The sequence below is a fragment of the Mus caroli genome, unplaced genomic scaffold (genome assembly GCF_978045245.1).
Source record: "Mus caroli unplaced genomic scaffold, Mus_caroli_1 scaffold_3, whole genome shotgun sequence".
Lineage (NCBI taxonomy): Eukaryota > Metazoa > Chordata > Mammalia > Rodentia > Muridae > Mus > Mus caroli.
The window spans coordinates 55,866,185-55,878,218 of NW_028227258.1; the positions used below are offsets into that span (position 1 = coordinate 55,866,185).

Below are 12,034 nucleotides of genomic sequence, written 5' to 3' on the forward strand. Positions count from 1 at the left end.
CACAGTGAGTTCCAGAACATCTAGGGATGCATGATATGACTCCATTTCAAAAAAGTTAAAAGAAGAAAAAAAAAAGCACATCGGGATCCTGATCACTGCCTGCCCTGTTAACCGAGCCACCAACCCGAGAGCGCCCATGAGGCTGACCCATGCCCTCTGCACATATGTAACAGCAGTGCACCTTGGTCTCCTGTTGGACTCCTAAGAGCAGGAGCAGGGGCTGTCTCTGACTCTGTTGCCTGGCTTTGGAACTCTTGCCTTAACTGGGCTGCCTAGTCTATCAACCCTCAATAGAAGGTGAGCCTAGTCTTACTGCAACTTGATATGTCAAGGCTGGTTGACATCCATGGGAGGCCTCCCCTTCTCTGAGGAGAAAGTGTACCGGACCTCGTGACAGTCCACATGTGCATGTTGAGGTGGGTGTCAAGTGTCTTCTTCAATATCTGTCTACACTATTTTGGACACAGGATCTGAGCCTGGAGTTCACTGATTCATCAAAACTAGCTGACCAGCAAGCTCTAGGAATTCTGCTGTCTCTACCTCCCTAAGCTGGGATTATAGGCATGTACCATCAAGTCCTGGTTTGTACTTAGATGGATCTAACCCAAGGTACCTTACCAACTGAACCATCTCTCTCTAGCCCTCTAATTTATGTCTTGTTTTATATATATATATTTTAACTGAAGGCTTTTTTTTTTTTTTGAGACAGGGTTTCTCTGTGTAGCCCTGGCTGTCCTGGAACTCACTCTGTAGACCAGGCTGGCTCGAACTCAGAGATCCACCTGCCTCTGCCTCCCAAGTGCTGGGTTTAAAGGCTAACCGAAGGCTCTTAACTATCAGATACTTACCTTGAATTTGCTATGCAGCTAAAGATGGCACTGAATGCCCTGCCACTACCTCTAAAGCATTGGTTCTCAACCCATGGGTCCAGACCCCCAGAGGGGCCACACATCAGATATTTACATTCATAACACCAGCAACATTACAGTTATAGAGTATCAACAAAATAATGTTATGGTTGGGGGGGGTCACCATACCATGAGGAACTGTATCAAAGGGTGGCAGCATTAGGAAGGCTGAGAACCATTGCTCTAAGTATCGGCATCATAGGTGTATACCACCACCCCTGGCTATGTTGTACTGGCGAAGAGAACCAGGCTTTCCTGAACACGAGTTCAACTATACTAACTGAGCTACATCTCAATCCCCTAATTCCAGTTTTGATATTAAGACTTTAAAAACCAAGCTGGGGGTGGGGGCTGGAGAGATGACTCAGTGGTTAAGAGCACTGACTGCTCTTCCTCAGGTCCTGAGTTCTATTCCCAGCAACCACATGGCCACTCATACCTGTCTGTAACTCCAGTTCTAGGAGATTTGACACCCTCACGCTAACACATAAAAAAAAAAATAAATTATTTAAAAAAAAAACTAAATTAAAAACCAAGCTGGGCATGGTGGCCAATACGTTTAATCTCAACACTGGGGGGATTGAGGCAGGTGGATCTCTGTAAATTCATGTCCTGCTTGCTCTCCAGAAAGAGTTCCAGGCCAGCCAGAGCTACACAGTAAGACTTTGTCTCAAAATAACAACAAGCCCGTGGCTTATCTTTTCAAAGCCGCCAGGTTGTCCCAGGGTAAGTAGATGATCAGAAGTGCCACGTGAACCTCTTTCTCCTCATCCGGGTCTAGGCCAGCTTGGGTCACAGCGCAGCCAGCCTGTGACCCAAGCCGGCAAGTCTAGCAGAGCAGAGCAGAGGACTGCTGCTGCCCGCCCACCCGAGGCACTCCCAACCTTCTGCTGAGACTGTGTCTGTGGAGTCCCATTCCCTCTCAGAACACACCTTCCACAGAGCAAAGCATCTCTGACCTTCAAAGAACCAGACACACCTGGATTTTCACTTCAGCCCAAATGAGGCAACAGAGCCATTCATTGGAAGTAAACCAACAAAAAAGAAAAAGAAAAAGAAAAAGTAATTCTAAAGGAGGCCTGCAGGCAGAAGAGACTGCAGTTTAAGAGGCATATAGAATTCACGTGTCTGAGAAAGAAAAATGAAGAAGAGAAAATACAGGGCTGGAAAGGAAGAGAAGCCTAAAAGGGCCACTGGGAATGGAAGTAGATATGAATTCTGATTTGGGAGCGCATATCCGTGTGTGATCAAAGACATGTGTCACCATCTGGCTTTCTGTGGCAGAAGTCTTGCCAACACTTGGGAAACAGCTGCTAGGAAATCTGTCGAAAATCTGACTCATGGACACCACCTAACCATTCCTTCCTGGCAGATACTAAATCCTGGGAGGCTCACTCTGCTGTTATGAACCACATATCCATGCTGGAATAAGTTTTTTCAAGCAGCATTTATTTATTTATTTATTTATTTATTTATTTATTTATTTATTTATTTTAAAGTTCAGGGTGTGTTACATGTAATCGTTGTACAATGTCATAAATAATTGTGCAAAACTATAAGGACTGACTTGGTTTTGAAGCAAGACTGTATGCAAAACATTCTAATTTTCTATGTAAGATACATTCTTTAATCGCTTCTCGGCCTTTTGGCTAAGATCAAGTGTGAAGATACATTCTTAAAAAAACAACACCTTTTTAATAGCAATTCTGTGTTTATGTGCATGCGTATGTGTGTATGCGTGTGTGTATGTGTGTTCACATGCGCATTCATGTATGTAGACCAGAGGTTGATGTTGCTCTCTTCCTCAATGGCTCTGCACCTTACTTTTTGGGGCAGGGTCTCTCACACTGAAGCTGGAGCTCTCTGACCCCAGCCATCCTCCATCTCCACCTCCCCAGCGTTAGGATTTGAACTATGCACCTGAGTCTGGCTTTCATGTGGGTGCTGGGATAGAACTCAGATCCCCATGCTTGGGTGGCAAGCACTTTCTCACTGCGTCATCTCCCCAGCCCCAGATAGACTCTCCTCTAGAGGAAACGATGTGTCCCACTTTGTCTACTGTATTTTGATGTGATAGCTCCAAGATCATTGGGAGGGGTCTTTATATCAAGTCTCCCTCCCCATTCTCTTTTTACATTTGCTTTTGAAATAGTCACATTAGAGTCTCTCTGTATGTAGCCTCAAAATCCCAGACTCTTAAGAGCACAGACTGCTCTTCCAGAGGTCTTGAGTTCAATTGCCAGCAACCACATGGTGGCTCACAACCATCTGTAATGGGATCCCATGCCCTCTTCTGATGTGTCTGAAGACAGCGACAGTGTCCTCACGTACATAAAATAAATAAATACATCTTTTAAAGAAAAATCCCAAACTCAGTCTTCTGAAAGAAGAGTTAAAGGAAATGCCAGGTCCATTTTATAAAGCAAGCAAGCATTAGTTTTGTCCTTTTAAAATATTTTATTTTTATTACTTTTAATTACATGTGGAGAGGCTGCATATGAGTGCAGGTATCTGTGGGGACATGGGAGTCAGATCCCCCTGCATATGGAGTTACAGGTGGTTATAAGCCTCCCAAAGTGGGTTCTGGGATTTGAACTCAGGTCCTTTGGAAAAGTAGGAAGCACTCTTAACTCCTGAGCCATCTCTCTGGCCTCCGTTTTGCTTTTTAAGATAATAATAACCATTTACACAAGTAGCTAGAATATATTTTATTTTATTTATTTATTTATTTATTTATTTTTTGGTTTTTCGAGACAGGGTTTCTCTGTATAGCCCTGGCTGTCCTGGAACTCACTTTGTAGACCAGGCTGGCCTCGAACTCAGAAATCCGCCTGCCTCTGCCTCCCGAGTGCTGGGATTAAAGGCGTGCGCCACCACGCCCGGCTCTGCTAGAATATATTTTAAGTTCTACCATTGTTTATTGTGTAATGGCTTTTGAAGAAAACCAAACCAAAACAAAACTGTGGAAAGATCCTGGGTTTTTTTTTTGTTTGTTTCTTTGTACTTTTGGTTTTTTGAGACAGGGTTTCTCTGTGTAGCCCTGGCTGTCCTGGAACTCACTCTGTAGACCAGGCTGGCCTCGAACTCAAGAGATCCGCCTGTCCCTGCCTCCCAAGTGCTGCTATTAAAGTTGTGCGCCACCACTGCTGGCTATTTAGCTATTTTTGAGGCAGAGTCTCACTATGTAGTCCTAGCTGTCCTGGAAATCAATATGTAAAACAGGGTAAGCTTGAACTCATGGAGTCCCCTACCCACCGGGGGTTAAGGGGGGTAGCTGGGATTAAAAGCATGTACCATCCCACCTACTCCTGGCTGAATATTCTTGACATTTATGCTAAAATGGCTTAAGACAATTTTGGCAAACATTAAATGAAACTCACCAACATCTCAAGTTATTTTGCTTTTGGTGCCAAATCAATTAAGAATTCAAATCTTTACCAGAAGCTGGGCATGGTGGCACATGCCTTTAATCCCAGCACTTGGGAGGCAGAGGCAGGCGGATTTCTGAGTTCAAGGCCAGCCTGGTCTACAAAGTGAGTTCCAGGACAGCCAGGACTATACAGAGAAACCCTGTCTTGGAAAAAAAAAAAATCTTTAACAGAAGTTGGCCAGAGGATGTAGGCTTGGTTGGTGGAGTGCTAGCCCAGCATTCAAGGACATAAAGAGGTGTGGTGGCATGTCCACACCTGGGTAATTCTAGCTACTAGAGACAGGGAAGAAATGCCATTTGATGTTTTAGTGTGTTTGCTTAGGTAGCCACAGATGACTCCCTCCCCTCCCCTCAGTGTTGGGTGTACACTGCTGTACCTGGATTGATGCAGTGGTGGGGATGCAACCAAGGGTTTAATGTTCATGCCTGCTAGTCAAGCACTCTATCAAGTGAGCCCCGTGCCCAGCCACAACACTGTCTATGCCCACAGTAAACAAGGGAGTTCAAGACCTTGACCAGGGGCTGGGCTGGGACAAACAGCTGGGCTCCATCCCTAGAACTGCTGAGAAGGAAGAAGGAAGGACAGGAAGCGGGGAGGGAGGAATAAAAGTATTCCAGCCTAGGGTAGAAAAGTGGTTAAAGAAGCAAACATAGTTGATGTGAGGACTTAAACCTTTTTGATTCGACCCAGGGCTTTATGCTATGCATTCTGGGTAAGCACTCCACCTCTGAGCTACAGACATCTGGGGGAGCGGGCTCTGTTCCTACTTGCCTGCTGTTTCTTTTGGGATTTCTTCCCTACCCTCCCTGGCTGGCATCAAATAACTTCCCCACCCTCACTGTGCCCTTCCTAGGGTTGGGACTACAGCTCAGGCTGGAGTTACTGCTTGTCTAGCTTGGGGTATAGCGTGGGAAGGTTAACTAGGCATAGTCAACTTTGCCTACTCTTCATTTACCTTTTGGAAGAAATCTCAGGCTTCCTCACAACCAAAGGTAGGTGTTCCATTGTCCAACTTGGGAGCAGTTACTCTCATGCCCCGCCCCCCTCCTTCCTGTCTCCAAGTCAGAGAAGTTGGGGCTAACTGGGGAGCCTTCTGTTTGCATTTGACCCCTGAGGTGGGAATGTATTGTGGGACAGGACTCTCAAGCCACAGATCTATATAGTAGCTGGTGACAGGATTAAGTTCTCTGAAGGACTCCAATTGGTAGGAGGAAATTAACTCCACATACTTGGTCACAAAGTTATCTTGTATTGAGTGTGAGCATACAGAAATATAATCTTTTTTTTTTTGTCTTATCTTGTTTTGTTTTTAGAGACAGCTTTTCTCTGTGGCTGTCTTGGAACTAGATTTGTAGATTCCTCTGCCTCTATCTCTCAAGCGCTGGGATTAAAGGCGTGTACCACCGCCGCTGCCACCACGTGCCTATCCATTTTTCCTATGCAGCAGCCCACGAGCCCGAGGGCGACTCATTGAATGGCGCATGCTCTCTCGAGTTTGTTAAATTTGGTCTGTGGGCTTTATGGTCTTCCTCATGTGTTGTAGGCATTTCCTTTTATTGCTCCCAACAGAGTGAGAACTGCTGGAGAAGAGGCCAGGCTAACCCAGGGCTGGTGCATAGTCAAGTAGCAGGCTTGCCTATTCCTTCCACCACTGGCCAGCACTCAGATTGCTTGGGAAGCTTTCTCTTGCCTTCTCTACAGCCTGACACCTCCTGCAGAAACGTCCTTAGACTCTAAAATCGAAAGGCGACTCTCATTTGCATGGTATTCCTTACTCGTCTTCAAGCAGTCAGTCGGGACACAGAAAACCAAACTAGCAAAGGATGAACTCAAGGTGGCATGAAACAGGGTGGGGTTCCCTGGAACAGGTCTTGCTGAATAGGGCAGTCCAGGTGGAGAGCAGATGTAGGCTGAGGACAAGCCAGAGCGAAGATGCAAGGCTGGACTGGAGCTATCTACCAGGGAGGGGCCCTATGGGTCAGGCCGGGAGTTTGGACTTTATCCTCAAGCAGTTAAGGTTTTTAGGTAGAGGAATGACATGATTTTTATTATTTTTATCTTTATTGCTTTTGTTTAAAGTTATACAAGTTGAATAGGGCTTCTTTTTTTTTTAATTTTAAAGTAACAATGCTAAGAAATTTGATCCTTTTAGAAAAACTGTGTTGACAATGGTATTGGAATGGAATACAAAATAGTTAGAGAGGAGTCAGGGAGGTTCTTAGAAACCAGGTCAACTGCAGGGAGACAGGGGATGGACTTGGCAGCTGGGAGGTATGAGGGGGAGAGTTAAGAGGAGATAAGGCTGAACACATAAGGTGTCTTCCAAAGTGCCTGGCGTTAGGAAGCCTTCACTGCAGCAGGCCTGCTGACCCACCCTTACCACTGAGAAACAAAATAGTATTTGAAATTATTATTTATTTATTTTTTTGAGAGAAGGCCTCACTATGTAGTTCTGGATGTCCTTGAACTCAGGAGTCCCACCTGACTTTGCCTCCCTAGGCAGAATTTAAGGATTAAGAATTTAATTTGCAAATTTACATTTATCTATTTGTGTGTGTGTGTTTCAGAGGGCAATTTGTGGGAATCAATTCAGTTCTTCCACGTGGAACTCGGGTTGTAAGGCTTGGCGGCAAGCACCTGCTGAGCCATCTTACTGGTGCGTATTTGAAATTTAAAAGGAAACAAAATGTCTACTACCTACATAGCTCCCATTCTTAGAAGCCCATACAGAGCCTGGTGAGAGCACTCAGGCCTTAAAAAGGAATGATTGAGCGAGTAGGGATGATAAGAGAGGACCAGTCACAAGCCTCGTTTTAGTAATTATGCACATACAGACTCTCAGCACACCAGGTGACTGTTAATCCCAGTGTAGTTCCCCCCTGGCCCTCTTAATGGCTTCTAGCCATTTCCTCTTGGGATCTGGCCAGCGGTAAGCTCAGGAAATGCTAAGTTTTAATTCTGGAATCAGTAAAGCATATTAGCAAAAGGAAAGCCACAAACAAAAACCAATCACGTTATGAATTTCAAAGCTGAGGGAAAAGAATCACAAGCCGGACTGTGGCTTGCTGGGGACAGAAGTCACTCCACTCATTTTGTGTGGGATGCTTGAGATGGGCCCTGGGCTCACCAGGATTTGCCTTCTTCTCTTTCTGTTTATTTCCAGAACCTCTGTCTGACCCAACTCTCAGCCCCTGCTCTGGCCAATCCTGACAAGGAAGATGCTCAGCCAGGATGCAGGCTCAGCACTTTGAGACTGGTGGATGTACTTAGAAACCTTCATCTAACCAGTGAGCTCTGCCCTTACCAGCTGCCCTTTATTCACTGTTCCTAGGCCCATAACTACTGATTTGCTGTTGCACTGCAGAATATTCTAGGACATTCAGATTTACATACATTTTTCTTCTGTCCTTTCTTGACAGGGTTTCTCTGTGTAGCCCTGGCTGGCCTCGAACTCAGAATGGCCTCCTGCCTCTGGAGATGAAGGCATCCACCATTCCCATTTTTCTGTTTTTTGTTTTTTAATGAGTGTGCTTTGTGTATGGGGAATGCACATGAACAAGGACCCCAGAAGACAGCCTCATCCCCAGGAACACCATCTCCTTCCTTTGAGGGAGGGTCTCTCATTGACCTCACCGACTGGGCTAGGCACCGAGCCCACGGGTTCTCTCATCTCTGCCTCCCAGGCAGGTACTGGGGATTTCAAGCAGACCACATAAAATGTGTTCTAGGAGCCAGGCGTGGTGGCGCACGCCTTTATAATCTCAGCACTCTGGAGGCAGAGGCAGGTGGATTTCTGAGTTCGAGGCCAGCCTGGTCTACAGAGTGAGTTCCAGGACAGCCAGGGCTATACAGAGAAACCCTGTCCCGGAAAAAAAAAAAAAAAAACAAAAAGACCCCCCCCCCCAAAAAAAAATGTGTTCTAGGGTCAAAATCCTATTTATGAGGCAAACACACTACCAACTATTTTATTCTGCAGCCTCCTGGCCTCAAACTGACAAATTTCTCCTCCTAAAAGCTGGATTATACAGGTATGAGCCATCACGCCTGGTGCCTAGATTTTTTTTTTTAACCACCACACACTCAATGGAATGCTGGAAGCTTTCACACATCCCTCACAGCGATATCCTGTTAGCACTTCTGGGCAGACGTAGCTCAGCTGGTAGAGTGCTTACCCAACAGCTATCAGGCTTGGGGTTCAATCCTCAGCACTACACAAAGCAGACATGGCAAATGCCTAGAATCCCAGTAGGGATTAGAGACAGGAGGATCTGAAGGGCCAAGGTTAACCTCCCTGACACAGAGAGTTTGAGGGCTTGGGATACATCAGAGGTAGGAGTAGACTGTAGGATACCTATGAAGACATGTCCTTTTGTTTGTCCTAGGGACTGGGCCTGTTGCCTACTGCATGCAAGGCATGCCACTCTAGCACTGACTGGGCTATTCTCAGCCCTCCCTTTTGTGTCATTAGAGCTTCTCAGGATAGCAATACTCCACACTAGCTAGAGAGAGGGTTGGGTGGACTCCTGCGCCTTGGCTTCTGGGGTTAATCATTCACCTGGGGCTGGTTGCTCAGAAGGGAACCATGGGAATGCAGACTGCAAGACATCTGCCTACTTGGAAAAAAGCCCCAGGGTTGGCTCAGGAGACAGATAATACTTCACTCCACAGCCCTCATCCAGGCCCAGCAATCCTGCCCAGAGTCACACACATATCTATGTATGTGTTCACCTCCATTTCCTCAGACTGTAATTCTTGGAGTAGAAAAACAATAACCTGCTAGGCTATGGAATTCAAGTTTGGCCTGTTTAAAAAAAAAAAAAAAGTCAAGGATGTATTTTCCTAGCTAGGAGTTCTGGTTCCAATCCCAAACATCAAAACAAAAACCCATATTAAAAACAACAAAAACCCTGTAATTTTCTGAGGCAGGATCTCATGTAGCCTAGGCTTGACCTCGAGCTTGTTTGTTTTCAACAGAGTTTCTCTATGTAGCCCTGGATATTTTGGAGCTTACTGTGTAGACTAGGCTAGCCTGTCTCTGCTGCCCAAGTGCTGGGATTAAAGATGTTGGATAGAATGCCCAGCTGACCTCCAGATTTGCAATATTTTATTAATTATGTACTATAAGAGGTCCCCTGCAGCAGGTGTCAAAAGAGTTGGGAGCTGCCTGACCTGGGTGCTAGGAACCAAACTTAAGACTCTCGGAAAGGCAGGAGTGCTTTTTAGCCCTGAGCTATCTATCTATCCAGCTCCTCTGATCTCCAACTCTTTATCTTCCTGCCTTTAACACACTCAACTCTGGCTTCATCTGCCCAGAAGACAAATGTTTTCTTATGGAAAGTGCATTAGGATATTTATTCTTTTTTATCCCCTCTTGAAAGCCAGGTTATGTTTTTCTGTTAGGTTTAAGATTAGGACTCAGTGGTAAAACGTGGGCCTAGGATGTGCTCTGAGTTCAATGCCCTAATACAGCATTAACAGCAACAGAATTGATTACATGGAAAACAAAATCCAACATGGTTGTGGGGTAGAACTAAAACAAGCCAAAACCAAACCAAACCAAACCCCCTCATCACTGGCCGGAGACTTGGTTTGGTGGTAGAAAGCTTGTCTTGAGAGCACAAGGCTCTGAACACTATCTCCAGCGCCGCAAAACAAGTGTCTAACCCACTGAGTAGTAGGGAGAAAAACTTCCATCTTTGAATCTAGACTTAGGACTTCGCCAGGGACAGAACACTTTGTATTTCTTGTTGACTCGTTACAATCACATAGAAGCCTCTATAGTGTGAGGAGGGAGGGCATTTCTTCCCCATGCATGAGCAAACTTGACAAAAAACACTCTGATGCTCAGAACTTGTTTTGAACCCAGACAGACAGGAGAAAAGTCAGTACAAAGGAAACCAGTATCCTTCATAGTTGATACTTTTAGGGGATGGATTGATGGCTCACTGCAAAAGAGCTCGAAGAGGAAGCTTGAAGACCCGACCCTTGAGTTCAGATTTCACATAAAGTGTACACACCACACATATACATACTCAAACACCAAAGCAAACCCCAACAGCAAAAACAAACCAGCCAACCTCCATAGTCTAGACAATGGGGCCTGAATGGAGCAAATAGTGACTAGATCCAAAAGCTTCCTGCAGTCTTTAATCCCAAACTTGGGAAGCAAAGGCAGATGTATCTCTGAGTTAAGGCCAGCCTGGGCTACACAGAGCTCCAAGGACAGCCAAGCTACATAGAGACCCTGTGTCAAAAAGTAACGCACGCAAACTACCCGCCCACCGCCATCACTCTAACCCAGATACAACCTGGCCTTGGGCCAGGCAAGCTTGAGCTGTCATTTCTCATCAAGTAGTCAGCATCATTCAGTTACCCAAGTCTATCATTAACTTCTTTCTTCATGTCTTCCAGGCACAGTGCCTGACTTGTTTCATGGTAAACTATGTGGGAGGGTGGAACTCGGGCATTCCTGTTTCCTGATAAACATGCAACCAATATTAAGTTTGTCACTCTGAAATTCAATATAAGATAGTGCCTCTAATGCCAGCAGTTGGATCTTTAGTTCTAGGCCAGCCTTGTCTACACAGCAAGACCTCATCTCAAAAATGATCTAACACACATGAATGATACCAATAGGCAGGCATGCTAATGTGGAGGAGGTCTTCCCCAGGGAAGAATTCACCAACTGTTATTCAATACCAACTAGCCAGCCCTAAAAACATATATACAAGTAATATTATATGGACCAGGAAGATTGTTTTTTTATATTTAGGAACATATATACACATCTAACAACTATAGAGAGGCCATGAATTTGTATGAGAATAAGGAAAACATGGGAGGGGTTTGAAAGAGGAAAGGGAAAAAAATGATTTAATTATAAACAAAAAAATCAAAATGTAATTTTGTACATACTGTTCATCTCAGATGTGAAGATGTTCTTAATTTCCAGACTTGACTGGACACGCTCCTGATCAGTGTGGTTAAGTGTACTGATTTCAAACTCGTTCAGTAATTTTCCCACTCTGCTGTATGTGACAGTTCATGCCCTGCTCACATCTATTACCCAGCAGCCACGGCTATGTGAACTGAAAGGACTTGAAACAAAATCAGCACTCAAAGGAGTGACGGACAAGGCTCAGAGCGCCCACTACTCCCAGGCCCGCTTTACAGCACAGCTGATAGCCACGATAGAGAATGAGGAAGGGACAGAGAAGGCCTCTGCTAAGTGCCACACAGGCTTCACTAACACTGACCTTTTGTAAATCCTATGGACTGTGGTTTTAGCCCAGTGACAGAGCAATTGCTGGACCCAATGCTCCTTTAATGGGAAAAACCCCAAGACTAAGCAGCTAGCAAAAAGCTTAATAGCAAGTTCCAGTTTTATCGCAGTTTTGGCTTTTGACTATAAACTAAGAATCCTTTCTGAAGAGTGTTGGTGACCCTGCATCATAAATCCTGGGCTCAACCCTGAGCACAGACACACCTGCCCAGCAAATGCAGCTTCGCGCACGCGCGCGCACACATACAGAGCTCAAAATTCCACCATCAACAGAGACTTTCATTTTTATAGAAGAGAAGGGTTCACAAAAGTATGACATGGCTTCACAGAAGATAAGAGTCCAAACCAGTTGATGTCTGTATAAACTTTCAAGGTTTCCTCTCTAAATTCTCACCACATTCTCGCCACAACAC

The 12,034-nt window shown here is 45.1% G+C and overlaps 1 non-coding gene across 1 annotated transcript; it reads left to right on the forward strand.

Annotated features, from left to right (window-relative positions):
* Nucleotides 1-2,537: 2,537 nt before the first annotated feature.
* On the forward strand, nucleotides 2,538-2,732 carry LOC115030818 (U2 spliceosomal RNA). The gene has a single exon (XR_003836383.1). It is a non-coding gene; the product is annotated as a U2 spliceosomal RNA (small nuclear RNA).
* The last annotated feature ends 9,302 nt before the right edge of the window (nucleotides 2,733-12,034 follow it).